This window comes from Chiloscyllium plagiosum, chromosome 3 (assembly GCF_004010195.1).
Source record: "Chiloscyllium plagiosum isolate BGI_BamShark_2017 chromosome 3, ASM401019v2, whole genome shotgun sequence".
Taxonomy (NCBI): domain Eukaryota; kingdom Metazoa; phylum Chordata; class Chondrichthyes; order Orectolobiformes; family Hemiscylliidae; genus Chiloscyllium; species Chiloscyllium plagiosum.
This window is the reverse complement of record NC_057712.1, coordinates 22,807,448-22,832,893: the sequence shown is the minus strand read 5'-3', so window position 1 is coordinate 22,832,893 and position 25,446 is coordinate 22,807,448.

Genomic DNA, 25,446 nt, shown 5'->3' with positions numbered 1-25,446 from the left:
AGTCAAGAGACCACAACAAGATCACCTATAATCCTATTGAATGACAGTACATTTGGCTTAAAGGGCCAACAGATTGCCTGTGCCCCAGTGCCTGGTGTTTAAATGCCTCTTGGGGTTCCATTGCTTTCCTGACTTGTTGTCAATTTTAACATTTCGAATGCCCACTGGCTCCCAAATCAATTCACGTGAAATTAAAACCCCTCTCACAGTGTGAATGAATACAGGTTTGTGCTCAAAGAGAGTTGTCTGATGTTGGAAGATGTATAGCATTGCCTGACCAGAAAGGGAGAAAAATTGAAGTTTCACGCAGCAAATTATTCAATTGACACGGAAAGAACCCCCAAGGCATGTAAACCTACCGCGGGGGTTCAGCGGTCTACATTTTTTCGGTGGCAGTTGGAGTGGGAGGCGCGACAGTGAGGACCAGAGGCCCGACGGGGAGGCAAATTTAATGTATATAAACTTACCTCGTGGAAAGGGGAAGCATACACTGAGCAGGAGCGGACACGGGTCTGCTGGGTAATTGAGGCTTTATATTTTATAGAGTCATAGAGATGTACAGCATAGAAACAGACCCTTCAGTCCAACTTGTCAATGCCGACCAGATATCCCAACCCAATCTAGTCCCACCTGCCAGCACCCAGCCAATATGCCTCCAAACCCCTCCTATTCATATACCCATCCAGATGCCTTTTAAGTGTTGCAATTGTACTAGCATCCACTACTTCCTCTGGCAGCTCATTCCATACAAGTACCACTCTCTGCGTGAAAAGGTTGCCCCTTGGGTCACTTTTATAGCTTTCCCCTCTCACCCTAAACAATGCCCTCTAGTTCTGGGCTCCCCCACCCCAGGGAACAGACTTGGTCTATTTATCCCATCCATGCCCCTTATGATTTTGTAAACCTCTATAAGGTCACCCCTCAGTCTCAGTTACTTTACCCGAAACACTACTCCCATACGTCCGCCTCCTCTAACCAAAAAAATAGTTCTATGCGCCGGATTGGTAATGGACTAGTTTTCGGTTTTTTTTAGTTTTTCAATTGTCTTGTTAGGAATTTAGAATAGTGGGAACGGAGTGTAGGGCATTTGAATGTTCCTCCTGCAGAATGTACGAGGTAAGAGTAAAAGCTTTTTTAGGTATGTGAATGGCAAAAAAATGGTTAAGACTAAAATTGGGTCCTTGAAGACAGAACCAGGGGAATATATTACAGGGAACAAAGAAATGGCAGAAGAATTGAATTGGTACTTCAGATCTGTGTTCACTGGGGAAGACACAAGCAATCTCCCTGAGGTAACAGTGGCTGAAGGACCTGAACTTAAGGGAATTTATATTTGCCAGGAATTGGTGTTGGAGAGACTGTTAGGTCTGAAGGCTGATAAGTCCCCAGGACCTGATGGTCTACATCCCAGGGTACTGAAGGAGATGGCTCGAGAAATCGTGGATATATTGGTGATTATTTTCCAGAGTTCGATAGATTCGGGATCAGTTCCTGCGGATTGGAGAGTGGCTAATGTTGTACCACTTTTTAAGAAAGGTGGGAGAGAGAAAGCAGGAAATTATAGACCAGTTAGTCTGACCTCAGTGGTGGGAAAGATGCTGGAGTCTATTATAAAGGATGAAATTACGACACATCTGGTGTGAGATTACACACTATCCATCTGGATAGTAGTAACAGGATAGGTCAAAGTCAGCATGGATTTATGAAGGGGAAATCATGCTTGACTAATCTTCTGGAATTTTTTGAGGATGTAACTCTGAAGATGGACGAGGGAGATCCAGCAGATGTAGTGTACCTGGACTTTCAGAAAGCTTTGATAAAGTCCCACATAGGAGGTTAGTAAGCAAACTTAGGGCGCATGGCATTGGGGGCAAGGTACTAACTTGGATTGAAAGTTGGTTGGCTGATAGGAAACAAATAGTAGTGATAAACGGCTCCATTTCAGAATGGCAGACAGTGACCTGTGGGGTACCGCAGGGATCAGTGCTGGGACCGCAGCTTTTTACAATATATGTTAATGATATAGAAGATGGTATTAGTAATAACATTAGCAAATTTACTGATGATACTAACCTGGGTGGCAGGGTGAAATGTGAGGACGATGTTAGGAGATTACAGGGTGAGAGGTCAGATGCATGGCAGATGCAGTTTAAATTGGATAAATGTATGGTTATCCACTTTGGTGGCAAGAACAGGAAGGCAGATTACTACCTAAATGGAATCAATTTAGGTAAAGGGGCAGTACAAAGAGATCTAGGTGTTCTTGAAGTCAATGAAGGTAAACATGCAGGTACAGCAAGTAGTGAAGAAGGCTAATAGCATGCTGGCCTTCATAACAAGAGGGATTGAGTATAGAAGCAAAGAGGTTCTTCTGCAGCTGTACAGGGCCCTGGTGAGACCACACCTGGAGTACTATGTGCAGTTCTGGTCTCCAAATTTGAGAAAAAACATTCTGGCTATTGAGGGAGTGCAGCATAGGTTCACGAGGTCAATTCCTGGAATGGCAGGACTACCTTACACTGAAAGACTGGAGCGACTCGGCTTGTATACCCTTGAGTTTAGAAGACTGAGAGGGGATCTGAATGAGACGTATAAGATTATTAAAGGATTGGACACTCTGCAAGCAGGAAACATGTTTCCGCTGATGGGTGAGTGCCAAACCAGAGGACACAGCTTAAAAATAAGGGCTAGGCCATTTAGGGCAGAGATGAGGAGAAACCTCTTCACCCACAGAGTGGTATCTGTGTGGAATGCTCTGCCCCAGAGGGCAGTGGAGGCCCAGTCTCTGGATTCATTTAAGAAAGAGTTGGATAGAGCACTCAAGGATAGTGGAATCAAGGGTTATGAAGATAAGGCAGGAACAGGATACTGATTAAGGATGATCAGCCATGATCATATTGAATGGTGGTGCAGGCTCGAAGGGCAGAATGGCCTACTCCTGCAGCTATTGTCTCTTGTCTAGTGTCCCTGCTGACTGCATCTGTGGGAAATGCAACAAACTCCAGCTCCTCAAAAACTGCATCAGGGAATCAGAGCTGGATGAACTTCAGGTCATTTGGGAGGTGGAGGGGGCTATTGAGAGCAGTTACATGGAGGTAGTCACACCTCAGGGACAAGAATAAGGTAGATGGGTTACCATCAGGAGACGGAAAGGAAACCGGCAGAAAGTGCAGGGATCCCCTGTGTCCATTCCCCTCAACAACAAGTATACCATTTTGGATACTGTTGGGGTGGATGACTTACAAGGAATAAGCCATGAGATACAGGTCTCTGACACAGAGTCTATCCCTGTTGCTCAGAAGGGAAGGGGGAGAAAAACAGAGCATTAGTCATTGGGGAAATCCATAGTTACAGGGACAGACATTGTGAGTCAAGGACAGTATTATGGTTGTAGAAAGTACTTTTGAGGACTCGTCTACTGAGGTTAGAAACAGGAAAGGAGAGATCAGCCTGTTGGGAGTTTTCCATAGGCCTCCAAATAGTTCCAGAGATGCAGAGGAAAGGATAGCACAGATCATTCTTGATAAGAGCGAGAGTGAGAGGGTAGTTGTTATGGGGGATTTTAACTTCCCAAATATTGACTGGGAATACCATAGTTCAAGTACTTTAGGTGGGTCAACCTTTGTCCAGTGTGTGTAGGAGGGTTTCCTGACACAGTATGTAGACAGGCCAATAAAGGGCGAGGCCACATTGGATTTGGTACCGGGTAATGAACCCGGCCAGGTGTTAGATTTGGAGCTAGGTGAGCACTTTGGTGATAGTGACCACAATTCAAGCATGTTTACTTTCGTGATGAAAAGGGATAGGTATACACTGCAGGGCAAGAGTTATAGCTGGAGGAAAGGCAATTAAGATGTGATTAAGCAAGACTTAGAATGCATAGAATGGGGAAGGAAACTGCGGGGGATGGGCACAATTGAAATGTGGAGCTTAATCAAGAAACAGCTACTGCGGGGTCTTTGATACGTATGTACCTGTCAGGCATGAGGAAGTTGTCGAGCACGGGAGCTGTGGTTTACTAAGGAAGTTGAATTTCTTGTCAAATGGAAGAAGAAGGCTTAAGTTAGGATGAGATGTGAACAGTCAGTTAGGGTGCTTGAAAGTTACAGGTTAGCCAGGAAAGACCTAAAGAAAGAGTTAAGAAGAGCCAGGAGGGGACATGAAAAGTCATTGGCAGATAGGATTAAGGAAAACTCTAAGGCTTTCTATCGGTATATCAGGAATAAAAGAACGACTAGAGTAAGATTAGGGCCAATCAAGGATAGTAGTGGGACGTTGTGCGTGGAGTCAAAGGAGATGGGGAAGTGCTAAATGAATATTTTCTGTCAGTATTCACACTGGAAAAAGACAATGTTGTCGAGGAGAATACTGAGATACAGGCTACTAGACGAGTGACCATAAAGGAGATTTCGAGTTTCCACCTGTTAGTTTTACCTATTCGGAAAGTCCAGAAGGGAGGACTCTTCTAAAATATAGACAGAGTAAGTGTGCGGGTTACCACAACATAGATCATAAATTTGAAAGGTGAACGGAGTATCTATTTTCACAGCATTGCATAGATACATAAATATTGGATTGATACATAAATATTTCTACATTAAAAATAGTTTAAAGTGGGTTTAGGGAGAAGCTGTTCCAGGGGCAGGAGGTTAGGAGCCACAGAATCAATGTAATTGGTAAAGGAACCAGAAGTGACACAAGGAATCCATCACATTTCATGGAAATACACTCTCAGGAATGGTAGTGGGAACCGAATTCAAAAGAAAATTGGCTAAATACCCAAAAGAAAGTGCAAAACAGTAGTGGAAGACAAATAACTTACTGATAATCAAAGAGCTGGCTTTGGCACAATGGCTGAATGGCTTGCTATAATTCCTGATTGATATCAGTAATAACAGCACAGTTAACACAATTACTTACCAGTGTGTCAGTAGTGTGTTTAGTGCTGGTTTGCATGTGTGTTTATGCGTTTCTGAAATATGGCATGTGTTCTGATCATCTGTCCTTTTGTGTTTGTGAATTATGTCTATACAATATGTGTAGTTGTCTGACTGAGTTGCATTTGATTACTGGTATGTCGGTCCCCGTGCTTGGGGGTTCCTTGATATGATTTCACAAAGTGCAATTTTGAGAATCTGCAAGTATGCTTAACTCTCAGGACAGTTGAATCAGCTTTGTGATTTCAGGGCTATAATGAGAAAAAGAACAGCTGTTGACCAGTAACACATCAAAATACCAGAGAAACCTTCTTGATAAAGGGAGCGCTGCCTCAGTTACAAATGTCTCCAGACAACTTACAGCCAGTATCCAAAGAGAAAAGGTCAGGAATAACAATAGTTACTTATTTAAAAATTCAGTCAACGATTGGGGTTAGGTGAAATAATGAGGTTAGAGTGCTTTTCCAGCACCACTCTAAACTTGACTCTGATCTCCGGCATCTGCAGTATGCACTTTCGCCTTAGACAAAATAATGGCATTGCCTAACAGTGTGTAAGTGCAAATATACCAAATGCATTATTTTCAAGTTTTTTTAACAAAAGATCAATTGTGGATTGGTAATAGAATGTTTTTTTTAGTGATTTATTTATAGCACAGCAAACATGTTATGGATTAAATACACATTTTGAAAATGCCTGACTGGTTTAAAAAAAAGTCATGGAGTTCTAAAGAAAGGTCACTGGATTCAAAATATTAATATTGTTTTCTCTCCACAGATGCTGCCAGACCTATTGAGTTTCTCTAGCAATTTCTGTTTTTGATTACCTCTGCTACCTATTTCAGTTAGAATTATATTTACGTTGTCTGAAACCTCAGAGCATTTTTTCTCCTTCTACTTGAGCCATATTTGCACATTGTTACACTGCTTCAAGTACAGTGTAGCTTTAAGATCAGATTCTTCTTTTGCTCGTCATTTATCAGCCCTGTCCTTTCCTCCTCTTGAACCTTCTGGGACAGCTGTTTGAGACGGGTGCTTTTGCATCACCAAATAAAGCAGGACCTTGTATTGGCTTCAATTTTCATTCCACTGAATGCTCCCTCGTGAAATACAGCCAGTTTACGTGATACTCCTTAAGTTTGAGGATGAATTTCTGTTTCTGAATACCTGTGTGTTGTAATGTATTCTGGATCCTTGGCTCTTCTATCTACTTGCAGCCTGTGCACAATCTTAGTTGTCTTTTTTTGCTGGTCCATTTCCTGTTGAGTAGCTCCACAGTAAACAGATCATCTTCATTAAGTTGAGAAATGATTTGCAGAATTTCTGCACAAACTCACAGACACTTGCTGTAGCAACCAGAAACACATTTACAACTTAAGATACCAACCCAAGACCTATTAACGGAAACAAGGGTCCTCTTAAATTGTGTTTGAGGGATCCATATGGTGACTGCTCCCTGCCATGAGTTGCTAGGTTATAATATTAATGTTTGGGTGCACAGGGATAGCTGTTGAATAAAACAACTCCAATTCAGACTCAGGACCCTTATTAACATATCTAAATGATCCCTGGATATGGTGACATCCAGTGGTATCCATGGTGTTGAGATCAATTATGTTACTGTTTGATGTGAATATCTCACTGCAAATTTGAATTTGTAATGCCTTCTTTGGCCGGGAACGAAAACAAAACATCTTAATTTCTATCCCATAAATTTAATCGCCTCTGTTCTCAGAAAGTTCTTGGAAGGTATATGCAATTAATACCTGAAGTGGGTATATTGCCTTATGTTAAATAGGCCAATCTTGAGTCTGCTGAGTTTAGAAGAGTAAGTAGCAACTTGATATATAGCCCAAGATTCTGAGGGGCCTTGACAGGGTGCATGTGGAAAGCATGTTTCCCTTGTGAGAGAATCTAAGATGAATGGTCACTGAATTAAAAGTAAAGCATCTTCCATTTAAGACAGGGATGAGGTGAAATTTTTTTCACAGTACAGGTCATGAGTCTTTAAACTCTTTTTCTGAAAAGGCAGTGGAAGCAGAGTATTTGAATATGGAGGTAGATGGATTCTTGATAAGTAAGGGCTAGATGGGGAATGGGGAAGAATCAGATAAATTATGATCCTTTGAATATTAGACCAGGCGCAAGGGAATAAGCGACTTACTTTTCCTAATTTCACATTCATCTAAAACATTCATTTTACTTTTTGTTCCAAATAAGCAAGTATCTACTTTAACTGGGAACTAGTTCCGTACACACTGTATATACAAGCTTTGTTTGGAGTATTATAGATTTTATTTTGCTATCATTTAGATCTTCTCCTAGAGATGATTCCAAATAGTCCACTTGCATTGCGATTTAGCATTCTCAGCAATTTTAAAACATAAATCAAAAACTGAAATTGTTAGAGGAACTTTGCAGGTCTAGCAGCATCTATGGGGAGAAAGCAGAGTTAAGGTTTTGAGTCCAGTAACTTTTCTGTTTTGCTTTTAGCCCACAAATGCTGCCAGGCCTGCTGAGTTTCTCCAGCAATTTCTGTTTTTGTTTCGGATCCCCAACATCCAGTTTCTTTGCTTTATTAAAAATATAGATCATAGCTCTGTTAGCTTTCCTTAAATGAACATTTAATTCTGTGTTGCTCTTGCTTCAGAATTGTGGAAAAAAGGTTTGCTTTTTGTGATGTGTAGCAAGGTGGTAATCTTACTGAATCTATCAGTTGACAGTATTGTCATATATTACTATGCAGATCTTACTCTTTTTGATTGCACCACTGCCTTTTGTCCTTATTGATCATATTTTCCATACTTGCCAGTGTTATCAATTTTCCTATAAAATATTTTTATATTATTGCGCTGCTCTCATTCTTACACAATACACACTAGTCACCACAGTAGTTGCAATTTTTATAACCTACTAGCAATAACAGTCAGCGTAAGGATAATCCAGATGTCATGCAGAAAAACTCCTGAGTTATTCTTCGCTACTTATCTGCGTGTTCAGAAATTAGTGCCTCACACAGCCACACTGTGGTGGCTGCTGCTAATCCTTGATTATATTAAGTGTATAATTTTCAGTGAGGCTGTGATTTTAGCTTGCAAAAATTAGGTGTAACAGTGAATTATATAACGGGTCTTTCAGAAGTTCATTTCTGTGGTTGCAGTTACCTTGAAAAGAGACTATTTGAATACAGGTGTATGAGCGATTTAGGTGAAATTTCTTTGATTTATATTTTGCACACTTATCATATTATTTGAAGTGCTTAATTTCTGGACAAATGTTGGCCTTGCTTGTTCCATTCATTGTATAGAATGATATCAAAATATCAGTGAGACCACACGACAACAAAAATTTGACTTGTGATCAGATAAAAAAAAAGGGGTCCAGAACATTACAGCACAGCACCGGCCCTTTGGCTCTCGATATTGCACCGACCTGTGAAACTAATGTGAAGACTATTTATCCTACATTATTCCATTTCTGCCCGTATGTCTGTCCAATGACCATTTAAATGCCCTTAAAGTTGGCAAGTCTACTACTGTTTCAGGCAGTACCTTCCATGCCCCTACTACTCTCTGTGTTAAGATATTACCTCTGATATCCGTCCTATATCTATTACCCCTCATTTTAAAGCTATGCCCCCTCGTGCTAGCCATCATCATCTGAGGAAAAAGGCTCTCACTGTCCATCTGATCTAACCTTCTGATTGTCTTATATGTCTCAATTAAGTCACCTCTCCACCTATTTCTCTCCAATGAACACAGCCTCAAGTCCCTCAGCCTTTCCTCATTAGACCTTCCCTCCATACCAGGCAACATCCTAGTAAATCTCCTCTGATCCCTTTCCAAAGCTTCCACATCCTTCCTATAATGAGGTGACCAGAACTGTACACAATATCCCAAGTGCGGCCACACCAGAGTTTTGTACAGCTACAGCATGACCTCATCCGAAACTCAGTCCCTCTACAAGTAAAAGCTAACACACCGTATGCCTTCTTAACAACCCTATCAACTTGGGTGGCAACTTTCAGGGATCTATGTACATGGACACTGAGGTTCCTCTGCTCATTTGCACTACCAAGAATCTTACCATTAGCTCAGTACTCTGCATTCCTGTTACTCCTTTCAAAGTGAATCACCTCACACCTTACTGCATTAAACTCCATTTGCCACATCTCAGCCCAGCTCTGCAGCTTATCTATGTCCCTCTATAACCTACAGCATCCTTCTGCACTATCCACAACTCTACTGACCTCCGTGATATCTGCACATTTACCAACGCATCCTTCTATGCTCTCATCCAGGTCGTTTACAAAAATGGCAAACAGCAATGGACCCAAATCAGATCCTTGTGGTACACCACCTGTAACTGAACTCCAGAATGAACATTTCCCACCAACCACCACCTTCTGTCTTCCTTCATTTCTGATCCAAACCATTAAATCACCCTCAATCCCATGCCTCTGTATTTTGTGCAATAGCCTACTGTGGGGAACTTTATCAAACACCTTACTGAAATCCATTTACACCACATCAACTACTTTACCCTCATCCACCTGTTTGGTCACCTTCTCAAGGAACTCAATAAGGTTTGTGAGGCATGATCTACCCTTCACAAAACTGTGTTAACTATCCCTAATCAACTTATTTATTTCTAGTTGATTAGAAATCCTATCTCTTAGAGCTTTTTTCAACACATCGCTCACAACTGAAGTAAAGCTCACTGATCTATAATTACTAGCGCTGTCTCTACTCCCCTTCTTGAACAAGGGAATAACATTTGCTATTGTCCAGTCTTCTGACACTATTCCTGTAGGCAATGACGACATAAAGATCAAAGCCAAAAGCTCAGCAATCTCCTCCTTCACTTCCCAGAGAATCTTAGGATAAATCCCATTTGGCTTAGGGGAGCTATCTATTTTTATGCTTTCCAGAATTGCTAACATCTCCTTCTTGTGAACCTCAATTCCATCTTTCCAGAAATTCTTTCCCAGATACAGCAAGGACATTAATGATGTTAGAAATGTGGAAGGAGTAAAAGAACAGAAAATATTCACAAAAACGTCGCTCAGTCTTAGAAAGCAATACCATTAGACTTACAGCTGGAAAAGCACAGCAAGTCAGGCAGCATCCGGGGAACAAGAAAATCCACGTTTCAGGCCAGCAACAAACTTTCAACTCTGATCTCCAGCATCTGCAGACCTCACTGTCTCCCCGATCAGACATACACCCCATCGATGAAAATAAAACAATGCTGTTCACAGAATGAAATCTCTTGCTTTTGTAAAAGTCTGGAATTAAATTTGTGCAAATGCTGGAGAGTGTTTTAATTTGCAAACTCATTAATGCTCGGGATACAAAGAAAGCCTTGATTCGCACATTTTAACAGTTCCTATTAATAATGTCGATCTTTTGACTAACACATCTTACTAATATTTATCTGTGTTTCCCAACTTTCTTTCCTTATCAAGGATCCCCCCCAAAAAGGTGCACTACATCTTGGCCAAGATAATGAGTAAGTTCTTTATTTTCCACTCTGGAGGTTGAGAAAAGGGAGCTCGCCCGGTTATTTACCTTGTATGAAAGCAGGGTAGGAAAAGGAAGTTTCAAATTGCGGCCATGAGACAGCGCAGATAGGTTATCCCGATTCGTTTCTAACTTTCCAACCAGCGGGAAAGGAGGAGAGTTCACATTATTGACCGTGCTTGCAGTTGGCTCTTGGCTGGGAGTGTTCTGAAAGCTGCACATACAATGACACCAACTCAAGTGTGAACTCTTGGCAAAAAAAAGCAAAGCTGCAACCGACAACGTTTTGCAAACTGTGTTTTGTCATGATTTTGGAGACGCCGCAGCTGGACTGGGGTGTACAAAGTTAAAAATCACACCACACCAGGTTCTAGTCCAACAGGTTTAATTAGAATTAGTGCTTCTAATTAAACCTGTTGGACTATAACCTGGTGTTGTGTGTTTTTAACTGCGTTTTGTAAGTTACCACTTAATTTCCAAGGACACGTAAATGCTTTATCACTCCTTCCCCAGTCACAGCCACCTTTTGAATTATAGACCAGCTCCATCCCTGCGTTTGTCATTTTGCATTAGAGTGCACAGTTCCCTGTGTGATGTTGAGCATGTTCAGCTTCTGTGAAGAAAACAAAATGAGTGCTGGAAGTTAAAGTTAAGTAAGGTCGCAATATACAAATAGATAATTAGATTGCTGTACTTGGTCCAATGCCAGCACTACCCACCTGCCTGATTCAGATACTGTCAGCTCTCCTAGATATCTGCTCAACCTTGTATTATTTATGATAAATAAACTTCAGAGTTGAACAGTTATTTGCCAAATGTCCAGGCTTTTTCTGAATGTATCAAAAAATAAATTTCCCAAATGGTATAACAACCCGTACTCTCATATCAAGATAGTCACCAAAGCTGAATTCTACCCAGATTTTATCATCAATTAGGTTGCGTCAAGTTAATGATAGTAGCTAAAGTTGAATTCTACTCAACTTTTGTCATCGGTTAAGTTGCACTGAGTTGATATTAACCATTTAAAAAAAACAAAAAACATTCATTTGGAACACATTTTTTAAATAACTGGGAACGTTCTTCTTGTCAAAATGATGTATCTAGGGACAGATTGTATTTAAATAAATTAAGATCTTGGAGATGCACAAAAAGAAATTGAGATAGCTTTAATAATCATTGTTCTTTCCCATCCCTCTTGTCACAAACTGGGTTGAGATTGAAAGTAGTCCATGGTTGGAGGGTGAGCGGTGGTGGTGCAGATAGTCTAAAGTTGAGCATTATCACAGAAACTCAAAGCATACATGAAATGGGGAGCAGGAACAAACATCCAAGGTAACCTGAAAGGACATAGATTGAAAATAACTCAGAAGCTTGAAAATCAAGACAAAAGAATTGAAAACTGCTGTGTACAATGGGAATATAAGAAATTAAATCTTGAAGACAGAAGTGTCTAAAATATTCAGGGAGTGTTCAGAAATAAAAAGAGTTGATAAATATGGAAGTGTTTGTGTCCTTTAGGGACACATGGGAAATAAACAAATTTGATTTTGTGAGAAAAGGGATACACTGCGGAATCAATTACTCTGCATAAAAATTTTGACAGTGAAAAATTCAATGCCAACATTAGGAGTGTGTGCCCCAACTCGTGAGGGAGACCAGAAATAAAACTGTTGTGTGAGAGTACTGAAGATTATATATAAACAAAAAACAAAGAATAAAGATTATATAAGAACAAAAACAAAGAACAAAAGACAAAATTATCATAGCACTCAAAAGTGAAATCTAAAATACAAAATGAATCAAGAATTGATGTCACAGGAAAAGCAGAACGGGGATTGTTTGTCAAATATTGCAGCTTTATTTTTCCTCAAACTGTGAACCACTCACAATTACTCCAGTAAATTACTGAACCGGTTAAGCATTTTTTTAATATATTTCTTTGATAAGTCTTTAGTTATTTCTGTTCAGTTTAGTTTGTCAAATAGATAGAGATAAGGCATGCTATCTCAGATCCATAGAATGCATATTCTGTTCCACATGGGAGCTCCAGGGATGGTGCTTATGTCTAAAACAACCATTTGCGGAAGTTTTGTCAGCTGGAATATCTGGAACGTGCTAGGTTTTGGAACGTCATTTGGAGGCTCACTGAAGATGTTACTTAGTATGGTGACGAAACGTCTGAAAATAAACCTTCCAGCAAACCTACATCCAGAACCTCAACCTGAGCTACAAATCTTCTCAGAACTAGATTTTGGAGTTTGAATCACAGTTGGCATCACTGTAGTGCATCCATGAAGCTGTGTTTAGTGCATAGCATGTGTTTAGATGTGGTCACCACTCAGCTAGACAGTCAAAGATGATCAGACAAGGAGCACAGGAGTTACCTGAGTGCATCTTGCCCCTACTGTTATTTCAATACTGGTAAGAGTGATAGTTCATCTCAGGAATGCAAAGTCAGGAAGTCCATTGCATCATGCATGGCCTGACTTGACATCAGTGGTTGCAGGAGGATTGGAAAAAAGGATTCTATGATTGGGTGATAAGGATGCTATGTTGCCACCTTGGTGCTAGGGCCAAAAGTATCACTGAATGGCTGCATAGCACTCTGTGTGGTGACTGTAAACAACCAAAGGCTGTGGTACATTCCTATACCAATGATATACATAGAAAGAGAAATGAGGTCTTTCAGGTGATTTCATGAAGCTAGAAAGGATAGTAATGAACAGGACCTCAAATGTAGTAATCCCTGGATCACTCCTGGTGACACACATACTGAGCATAGAGGAGGAGAAGAGATACAATGTAGGATAAAGATCTTTTGATACTGTGACTTTCAGAGTGATTCAAGGAGATGGGACTGCTACAGACCTGTACCTCAGCAGGGCTGGACCAGTGTCATCATGAGGATGTTTAATAAGTGCTGTTGGGAATGTGAACCAAAATACAGCATCTGGAAGAATGAAAAAGATGTATAAAGGATTGAGAGATACAGAAAGCATTAAAGTAAGAAATAGCAAGTTGTTAGATAGAGTCAGAAGAAGAGAAAATGCAGAAAGATCTAATTTGCGTTTATAGCACACATACTCTACATAAATGTTTGAAGCATGGTAACTAAGATCACAGCACAAACAGCTTCATAGGAACCTTTATGTGCTAATGACAGAGATCAGGAACCAAACAAAAAAACAAGTACTAAATACGCTAGACATATCAGGACTCTTAGCAGAAGCAGTTATGCAGAGGTTAGAATGAACAGCCTTTCCCACAATCCAGTCCAAGCTTTGGGTCCACTATGTGGATGACACCTTTGCCATCACGAAACAGAACAAATTAGAAGAAACCCACAAGCAACATCCTTACTGGTATAAAGTTCACCAAAGAGGAAGAGAACAACAACAGACTCTACTTCCTAGATGTTAGAGTGGAATGAATAGCCCATGGAGAGCTGCAGACCAGCGTTTACAGGAAAGCCACACACACTGATTAGATACTACTGGAGCAACCATCTCAACACCCACAAATGGACCTGCATCAGAACTTCATTTAAACGAGCCACAAAACACTGCAGCACCCAGAAACTATAACAAGCTGAGGAAAAACACCTATACAATGTATTCAGGAACAACAGGTATCCGATAAGCGCAGTCCACCGATTCCTACACAATAGACCTAAACAAGAAGACATAACATGCCCAGACTACTCCAGCCCCTGGGCATCATGGTAGCCCACGAACCTACCACCACACTGAAACAGCTCCTAATGAATTTAAAGGACCAACAACCAGCAGGACGAGTGTCATATACAAAATACCCTGCAAGGTCTGCAACAAACAGTGTATTGGACAAACGGACAGGAAACAATCAACCAGAATACACGAGCAAAGACTAGCCACCAAAAAACATGACCAACTATCAATGGTATTCATACACACCGACGTAAATGGGCACCAGTTCGACTGGGACAATATATCCATCCTGGGACAGGCTAAACAAAGACACGTACAGCAATTCCTAGAGGCCTGGCATTTAAACTGGAACTCCATTAACAAACATATCGATTTGGACTCCATTTACCAACCCTGAGAACCAAACCGGAAGTGATATCACCCAACATAACAAACCGAGACACATAAATAGCAAGTGGGACAGAACACCAGCGCCTCACCGGAGGCTCACTGATGATGTTACCTGGCATGGTGACAAAATGTCTGTGAACAAATCTACCAGCTAAGTGAGCAAACTTAAAACCGGATCCACAACCTGAGCTACAAATCTTCTCCAAAATCGCAAATTGCTACATACAAGGTGTTCAACGAAAATGGAAGAAAAAAGAATGAATGGCAGTATTGATATTGGAGTACAGATGACAATGATAGCCACAGTTTATTTGTTTAAAGTTAGGAGAAATAGAGAAATAGTGCACACTGGGAGTATTCTATTAGCCACTAAATAGTAAGAAAGACAATGCCATTATTATCCACATTTCCAGAATTAATGGAGGCCCCTTTTAAAATTGAAAATCCTATTCTATTGAATGTTATTAAACAAAAGGAAATCACTCTAGACTTCATTCTGCCCCTTGCAATAAGGTCCACAATGTCAGGAATTTTCATAATGCCCATCTCACTCACCATTCCTCCATTATGGTTGACTGACTGGTTCAGCACCCTACATAAGATATTTGCATCATGTTGACCCCAGAAAATTCAGCAGGATCATAATTTCCTCCCTGCCATGATGGCAGCGTGGCCTGTGAAGAGCATAATCCACTTCCACATATCCAGATTTCTCTCTACATCTGCTTTGTTTCAAATAAATTATACTATATTTAGTTTTAGGCAAGATAGTTATTCATACCCAATCAAAACTCCACCAGGACAGAAATCCCAAATTACTTAGTAGAAAACATAACTCTATTGGAAGCTACTATAAAAGCTGATGGATATAATTCTGTGTATTTACAATTGCCTTTCAGTTAAAAGCCTCATAAATTGGCTTTGCTTTAAAAATAGTATAGTATTTTTAGGCAATTTATATGCTATAGTTCACAGATTATCACTGTACATTTTCTAGTCACTGCTTAGCAATTCCCAAATGCTACAAATGTTACAGTTCATGTTACATTGCTAAATATGTTGTCTTTTATTATTTGTGCATATAAGTGCTCTTTAATAAGTTACATTTAACATTGTAGTCTGCCTTTGTGTTCCCACAAGTGAGGAAACCTTGTCCAGATAACGTAGCCTGTCTGGAGCTTTAACTGACAGGGGAATGTAATAATATTAAGGCAGTCGGCCCTTTGAGCATTTTTTGCCCTTTAATTCTATCATTGCTGATCTGTACCTGAGCTCCATTTCTCATCCCTATCACTAAAATATCCTGAACGAACAAAATCTATCAATTGAAAACATCATCCACAGTCTTTTGGGAGAGAGAGAGTTCAAAATTTTAACTACTTGCTTCATATTTTCATGACTAAAAGGCCCAGCTAAGGTTTTAGGAGAGAGCTATGTGCATGCCTAATCGAGCAGAGCTGCCTCCTAAAGTTCAAAATGTAATTATTTAGAATATTAAGGAAGGGAGCATTTCTGAAAACCAGGCTTGACTCTCAACTGGATATACACTCCATTTCATGTTAACTAAAGGAATATAAGACTACCTGTTGCCACAGTTTCATTCCACTTCATCGTAGATTCAGGTTGTACTGAAAGTCCAGATTAACACAATCAGTTCAATCATGTGGAAAACCACAACAGATTTATATCAGTGACAAATTGGTTACGTAAACGAACCCTGAGACGTGGAAATCTGAAGTTTGTTGTGGTGAATTGATGTAAACAAGTAGTGTAGAAATATTTAGCCTTTTTTTTGGACCATTACCAACATAGCTTTAATCTGTATCTTGTCTTCTATTTGCAAGGCACGAACAGCTAAACTCTCCTCCCGTTGTTTGGTCCTGTGGAGATCTGGGAATATGACCAGTCCATATGAATCTACTACTTCCCCTTGCTATTTCTTGTGGGGCGCTAGACATGGCTTGCAGGATGAGATTTCAGGAATAAGACCATTAGGATAGCATACTGTTACTGTGAGGGAAGGAAATTTAGGACAGGCACAGCTGTTACAAGACAGTAATGAATTATATGGTAGGTAGACATCTCTTTTTCAGCAACAGTTCATGCAAGGTAAATGAGGACCAATCTCCTGAGTGAAGCCAGCAGGAGTACTGAAAGTTTTCTGATGCACTTGTGTTTGTGTTTTTGGCTGCAGTCATGGCTAGAAGAAACAGACTCTCTTGTATCGGGGAGTCGCTATATAAGTATCATGCAGACTGTCTTGAGGGAAATGTTGAAGCTGTTTTGTGCATCAGACCAAGAACTTTCATACAATGGAGAAAGGGTTCAATTGTCTCTCAAGATTGCCCAGGTAATTCTAGGTTCTGATGCTGATACTCTTAGCATTATCATATTCATCTCTTTATCCCTCATACATACTTTTCAGCTCCAGAATGTTACCAAAACTCACTTCTACAAACTTAGGATAACACTTGAGAACTATTTTTACATGAAAATACTTTGATAATTACATGGCCTGTCACAAAGACAAGTCTTCATAGATACCTCAGTTAAATGAACTACGGACATCCAATTCTACTCAGTATTGCCTGCATAACGTCATATGATCAAATGTCCATGCCACTGTCATACCTTGAACATTGTTTTTGTTTTCTCTCAATTAATGAACTGGCCCATGATCAGCACCAGATCATTGCAACCAGAAAAACACTATTTTGGAAAAGTTTAAGTGCTGTCATGATAATATAAAATACAGTTTATCAATCTTTAAATTCTCATTGCCTAACTTAAAAGCCCTAGACTTTAGAAATTAGCAAAACTATAGTTAAAAGTGATTTAGAATCATAGAGATGTACAGAATGGAAACAGACCCTTGGGTCCAACTTGTCCATACCAACCAGATATCCAAACCCAATCTTGTCCCACCTGCCAGCACCTGGCCCATATACTTCCAAATGCTTCCTATTCATATACCCACACAGATGCCTTTTAAATGTTGCAATTGTACCAACCCCCACCACTTCCACTGGCATCTCATTCCATACACGTACCACCCTCTGTGTGAAAAAGTTGCCTCTTCGGTCTCTTTTACATCTTTCCCTCTCACCCTAAACCTATGCCCCCTGGTTCTGGACTCCCCAAACCCAGGGAAGAGACTTTGTCTGTTTATCCTATCCATGCCCCTCATGATTTTATAAATCTCTATGAGGTCACCCATCAGCCTCCGACGCTCCAGGGAAAACAGCCTGATGTATTAAACCTCTACCTATAGCTGAAATCCTCCAACCCTGGCAACATCCTTGTAAATCTTCTCTGAAACTTTTCAAGTTTCACAACATCTTTCCACTTGGATGGAGACCAGAATTGCACGCAATATTCCAACAGTGGCCTAACCAATGTCCTGTACAGTCGCAACATGACCTCCCAACTCCTGTACTCAATACTCTGACCAATAAAGGAAAGCATACCAAATGCCTTCTTCACTATCCTATCTACATGCAACTTCACTTTCAAGGAGCTATGAACCTGCACTCCAAGGTCTCTTTGTTCAGCAACACTCCCTAGGACCTTACCATTAAGTCCTGCTAAGATTTGCTTTTCCAAAATACAGCACCTCATTTATCTAAATTAAACTCCATCTGCCACTTCTCAGCCCATTGGCCCATTGTAACATTAAAAAATAGTCATATTCCCAGGAATATAGAAAAGAATGTCTAAAATCTAGAACTGACTATAACAGTGGGGAAAAAAAGTATCTGAGGGGTAATTACATGGACATTCATCTGGAATTTATTATTACAACAAAATCTTCAAATGCTGCTGCATAGGGATGAGACTCCTTGACTACAGGTTTTGCTGGAACAAAGATTTAAATCTGTAACTCATTATCCAAAGCAGATAAGTAAAGCTTCCCTTTCTGTCAAAAGGATAATGGGAACTCCAACAATGGATCATTAAAACTCTCTTTGCAAAAATGGATTGACCCCATTGAGGGCCAACAGGTAGGTTTTCACCTCCCAAAAATCTACTTTAATCTCAGGAGGACATAAAACAAGTGCAGAGCACTGAAAATTAACAAGGCTGTCACAGAAGGACCAATCAAATAATCCTTTGGAAATACACATTGGAAGCCATATTTCAAATGAGGCTCCAAGAGTTGTTTTTTGCAAATAACTGAAAAGAAGCTGTTGTCTCCATTTTCCCCCCGCAGGGTACCCTTTTCCTACAGAAAGACCTACACAGCATGAGTTATTTTAAAAAAACCTGATCATTTTCAATAATTTCCACATGCACTATGATTGACTTCTTCCAAGAAACTAGTTCATCGACATGGCTTCAAACATTGCTCCTCAAACCAGAAGGCTCGAAACTGTACATTTGTTTATTTTCCCTGGTATCCAACACTATTCTGTTTTAACATTGTACATGTCTGTTTGTGTCAGAGCCCAAGTGACTGCATGAAGGTCATGTGCTTGATGGTTCTTTTATTATTTTCCTTGGGTTTAACGTTAATTAATTTGCTCTTACGTAGTCTCAAAAAAATGTCAATTGGCTAACAGCCAAAATAGAGTTTAGATCAGAGTGGTGCTGGAAAAGCACATCAGGTCAAGCAGCATCTAAGGAGCAGGAAAATCAACGCTTCGGGCAAAGGCCCTTCATCAGGAATGAGGCTGGGAGCCTCAGGGGTGGATTATATTTACCAAGACACTGTAGGACAAATCCTTCACAGTGAGAACTTCAGTCTTATTAATATCCTTCCTTTATCTGCTTTTGCTGTGTTACATGATGACTCCGGGATGCTGCTTAATTGATTTTCACAGCAATCCTCCCATTATTTCATAAAAACCGAAAGAAATATGGATGCTAAAAATCAGAAACCAATGTAGAAATTGCTGGAAAAGCTCAGCAAGTCTGGCAGCGTCTGTGAAGAGAAAATCAGAATTAACATTTTGGGTGAGTGACCCTTCCTCAGAACTGATCAAAGGTAGGAAAAAGTTTTTTCTTATGCAGAAGATAGGTGGAGGAGAGAATAAGGAGTAAACGATAGGTGGAGATAAAACCCAAAGAGAGAGAACAACATTTGGACAGACAAAGGAGTTGATAATGATTTGGCTGGGAGAATGAATAGCTATTAATATATCAAAGAACAAAGCAAATTACAGCCCAGGAACAGGCCCTTTGGCCCTCCAAGCCTGTGCTGATCCAGATCCTCAATCTAAACCTGTCACCTATTTTCTAAGGATCTGTATCCCTCTACTCCCTGTCCATTCATGTTTCTATCTAGATATATCTTAAATGATGCTGTCGTGCCCACTTCTATCACGTTCCTGGCATCCACCATCCTCTGCATAAAGAATTTTCCATGCATATTTCCCTTAAATTTTTCCTCTCTCACCTTGAACTCATGACCCCTAGTAATTGAGACCCCCACTCCGGAAAAAAGCTTCTTGCTATCCACCCTATCTATACCTCTTATGATTTTGTAGACCTCAATCAGGTCCCCTCTCAACCTCTATCTTTCGCATGAAAATAAGCATAAGAGGTAGTTAGTAAGTTTGCAGATGACACCAAAATTGGAGGTGTAGTGGACAGCGATCGCAGGTAGATAGGATAGTGAAGAAGGCGTTTGGTATGCTCTCCTTTATTGGTCAGAGTATTGAGTACAGGAGTTGGGTTGTCATGTTGCGGCTGTACAGGGCATTGGTTAGGCCACTGTTGGAATATTGCGTGTAATTCTGGTCTCCTTCCTATTGGAAAGATGTTGTGAAACTTGAAAGGGTTCAGAGAAGATTTACAAGGATGTTGCCAGGGTTGGAGGATTTGAGCTATAGCGAGAGGCTGAACAGGCTGGGGCTGTTTTGTCTAGAGCGTCAGAGGCTGAGGGGTGACCTTATAGAGGTTTACAAAATTATGAGGAACATGGATCGGGTAAATAGGCAAAGTCTTTTCCTTGAGGTCGGGGAGTCTAGAACTAGAGGGCATAGGTTTAGGATAAGATATAAAAGAGACTTACGGGGGAACTTTTTCACGCAGAGGGTGGTACGCGTATAGAATAAGCTGCCAGAGGAAATGGTGGAGGCTCGTACAATTGCAACATTTAAGAGGCGTTTTGATGGGTATATGAATAGGAAGGGTTTGGATGGATATGGGCCGGGTGCTGGCAGGTGGGATTAGATTGCGTTGGGATATCTGGTCGGCCTGGACAGGTTGGACTGAAGGGTCTGTTCCCATGCTGCACATCTCTATGACTCTATGACTCTACTCAACCTCTCTTCATAGCTAGTGCGTCCATGCTAGGTAATATCCTGGTGAACCTGTTCTGCACCCTCTCTAAAGCATCCACATTCTTCTGGTCAATGTGGTGATCAGAACTGTACGCAGTACTCCAAATGTGACCGAACCAAAGTCCTATACAACTGTAACGTGACCTACCAACTCTTGTACTCAATACCCTGTCCAATGAAGGAAAGCATGCCTTATGCCTTCTTGACCACGCTATCAATCTGCGTTACCATCTTCTGGGTACAATGGATCTGAACACCCAGATCTCTCTGTATATTTTCGCCAGGGCTTTTCCATTCACCATATACTTGAATTGAATTGAATTGAATTGAATTTATTGTCATGTGTGCCAAGGCACATTGAAAAGCTTTGTCTTTTGAGCGATACAGGCAGATCACACAGTTAAGATTAGATTTTAGATTAGATTAGATTAGATTATATTACAGTGTGGAAACAGGCCCTTCGGCCCAACAAGTCCACACCGACCCGCCGAAGCGAAACCCATCCATACCCCTACATTTACCCTTACCTAACACTACGGGTAATTTAGCATGGCCAATTCACCTGACCCTGCACATCTTTGGACTGTGGGAGGAAACCGGAGCACCCGGAGGAAACCCACGCAGACACGGGGAGAACGTGCAAACTCCAGGCGGCCTTTCCTTGACAGTGGGCCTGGTAGATGGATTCTATAGATGGGAGGTTGGCCTTTGTGATTGTCCAAGCCGAGTTCACCACTCTCTGTAACTGTCTCCAATCTTGAATGGCACAGTTGCAATTCCAGGTGGTGATACATCCAGACAGAATGCTCTTGATGGTGCACCTATAAAAGTTGGCAAGGGTATTCACCATCATGCCGAATTTCCTCAGCTGTCTGAGGAAGAAGAGACATTGTTGGGCCTTTTTAACCAGTGCATCCACATGAAGAGTCCAAGAATGTTTGTTGTCTATGACCACTCCCAGGAGCTAGACATTCTCCACTTGTTCCACCTCTGTGCTGTTAATGTGTAGAGGGGCATGAGTAACATCCCGCCAAAAGTCAATAATGATTTCTTTTGTTTTGCTGGCATTGAGAGCTAGGTTGTTCTCAGTGCATCATTTTTCCAGGCTTCCACCTCTCATTTGTAGGTCTGTTTCGTCGCCATCTGAGATTTGACCAACTATGGTGGTGTCATCAGCGAACTTGTAAATGGCATTAGTCTGGTATTTGACGACGCAGGTCAAGGGTTTAAAGTGAGCACAGTAGGGGCTGAGTATGCACCCCTGGGGGGGCTCCAGTGTTGAATGTTAGTGAGAATGAAATATTGTCCCCAGTCTTCACTGATTGTGGCCTGTGGACCAGGAAACTGAGGAACCAGTTGCAGAGAGTGAGGCTTAGTGCGAGATCACTAAGGCTAGTAATCAGTCTCAAGGGGGTAATAGGCTAAACTGTATGCAATGAGTAGGATTCTTACGTAGCTGTTCTTGGTGTCAAGATATTCTAGGGAGGAGTGAAGGGCAAGTGATATGGCATTTGGCTCTTATAGTTCACTCTTGAATTGGATCTTCCAAAATGCTTTACCTCACATTTGCCCAGAGCGAACTCCATCTGCCATTTCTCTGCCCAACTCTTCATTCTATCTATATTCTGCTGCATTCTCTGACAGTCCCCTTCACTATCTGCTACTCCACCAATCATAGTGTCATCTGCAAACTTGCTAATCAGACCACCTATTCCTTCCTCCAGATCATTTACGTATATTACAAACAACAGTAGTCTCAGTACAGATCCCTGTGGAATATCACTGGTCACATTTCTCCATTTTGAGAAACTCCCTTCCACTACTACTCTCTGTCTCCTGCTACACAGCCAGTTCTATATCCATCTAGGTAGTACATCCTGGACTCCATGCGACTTCATTTTCTCCATCTATCTACTATGGGGAACCTTATCAAATGCCTTACTGAAGTCCACGGATAGAACATAAGAACTAGGAGCAGGAGTAGGCTCTCTGGCCCTTTAAGTCTGCTCTGCCACTCAATAAGATCATGGCTGATCTTTTCATAGACTCAGCTCCACTTACCCACATTTTCATCATATCCCTTAATTGCTTTACTTTTCAAAAAAGTATCTACCTTAGCTTTAAAAGTGATTACTGAAGTAGCGTCAACTATTTTCCTGGGCAAGGAAATCCATAGATTAACAACCCTCTGGGTGAAGAAGTTCCTTCTCAGTTCAGTTCTAATCCTGTTTCCTCTATCTTGAGGCCATGCCCTCTTGTACTAGTTTCACCTGCCAGAGGAAACATCCTCTCTACTTATCTCTTATCTATTCCCTTCAAAATTTTATGTTTCTATAAGATTCCTCCCTCATTCTTCTGAATTCCAATGAATATAATTCCAGTCTACTCGACCTAGTGAACCTCCTCTGCACCCCCTTTAGTGCCAGTACATCCTTTCTTAAATCAGGAGACCAAATCTGCATAGACTAGTCCAGGTGTGGCCTCACCAGCACCTTGTACAGCTGGAACATTACCTCTCTGCTTTTAAACTCAACCCCTTTAGGAATGAAGGACAACATTCCATTTGCCTTCCTAATTATTTGTTGTATCTGCAGACCAACCTTCTGTGATTCATGCACAAGGATACCCAGGTCCCTTTGCAAATCAGCATCCTGCAACTTTTTACCATTCAAGTATTAATCTATTTACTGTTATTCCTACCAAATTAGGGGAAGGCCAACTTCACATGACTTCACATTTACTAACATTGTATTCCATCTGCCAGACCTTTGCCTACTCACTCAGTGTATCTATGTTCCTCTGCAAAATTTCACAATCCTCTGCACACTTTGCTCTGCCACTCATCTTTGTGTTATTGGCAAATTTTGACGCCATAAACGTGGTTCCCCAATTCCAAATCATCTATATAAACTGTAAATAATTGCCGTCCCATCACCGATCCCACAAGGCACACCACTAGCCACTGATTGTCAGCCAGAAGAGCACTCATTTACCCTCACTCTTTACTTCCTGTCAGTCAACCAATCCTCTATCCACATTAATACTCTACCTCTAACACCCCTTATCTTATGCAGCAGCCTCATGTGTGGCACCTTGTCAAAGGCCTTTTTGAAATCTAGGTACACCACATCCACTGGGTCCCCGTTGTCCATCTTGCTTGAAATGTCTTCATAGAATTCCAAACGATTTGTGAAGCATGACCTGCCCTTCATGAATGGTGCGATTCCTGCCTTGGGTGACTGCCTGTGTGGAGTTTGCACATTCTCCTTGTGTGTGCGTGGGGTTCCTCCAGGGGCCTCATTAATGAACTTGGTCACATCCTCAAAGAATTCTATTAAGTTGGTAAGACATGACCTTCCCTGCACAAAACCTGCTGCCTATCATTGATAAGCCCATTTTCTTCCAAATGTAAATAGATCCTATCCCTCAGTATCTTCTCCGTGTTCAAGGATGCTGAAAAGATATCTGTTAAGTCCCTAGCTATTTCCTCTCTTGCTTTCCTCAGTAACCTGGGATGGATCCCATCCGGACCTGCGGACTTGTCCACCTTAATACCTTTTAGAATACCCAACACTTCCTCCCTCCTTATGCCGAAGTGACCTAGAGTAATCAAACATCTATCCCTAACCTCAACATCCTTCATGTTCCTCTCCTTGGAAAATACCGAAGCAAAGTACTATTAATAATCTCACCCGTTTTCTCTGATTCCACGCATAACTTTCCTTCTTTGTCCTTGAGTGGGCCAACCCTTTCTCTGATTACCTTCTTGTTCCTTATACACAAATAAAAGACTTTCAGATTTTCCTTAAGCCTGTTTGCGAAAGATATTTCATGACCTCTTTTAGCCCTCTTAATTCCTCATTTCAGATTGGTCCTACTTTCCCAATATTCTTCCAAAGCTTCATTTGTTTTCAGTCACCTAGACCTTATGTATGCTTCCTTTTTCCTCTTAGCTAGTCTCACAATTTCACCTCGCATCCATGGTACCGTAGTCTTGCCATTTCTATTCCTCATTTTCGCAGGGAGATGTGTGTCCTGCACTCTAATAAATCTCTCTTTAAAAGCATCTTAAATATTAAACATGGATTTACCCTCAAACAACTGTTCCCAATCCACATTCCCCAGCTCCTGCCGAATTTTGGTTTAGTTGGCCTTCCCCTAATTTAGCACTCTTCTTCTAGGACCACTTTTGCCTTTGTCCATGAGTACTGTAAAACGTACAGAATTGTGATCACTACTCCCAAAGTAATCCCTAACTGAAACTCCAACTTGCAGAACGGTTCAGAGACCATCTCTGAGACACATGCACTAAGCAACTCCACCGCCCTGTGGCCAAACACTTCAACTCCCCTTCCCACTGTGCCAAAGACATGCAAGTCCTTGGCCTCCTCCACCGCCAAACTCTAGCCACCCGACACCTGGAGGAAGAATGCCTCATCTTCCGCCTTGGAACCCTCCAACCACACAGGATCAATGTTAATTTCATCAGTTTCCATATTTGCCCTGCCCTCATCTTATCCCAGATCCAACCCTCTAACTCGGCACTGTCCTACCTGTCCATCTCCCTTCCCACCTATCTGCTCCACCCTCCTCTCCGACCTATCACCCTCACCCCCCAGCATTATCTT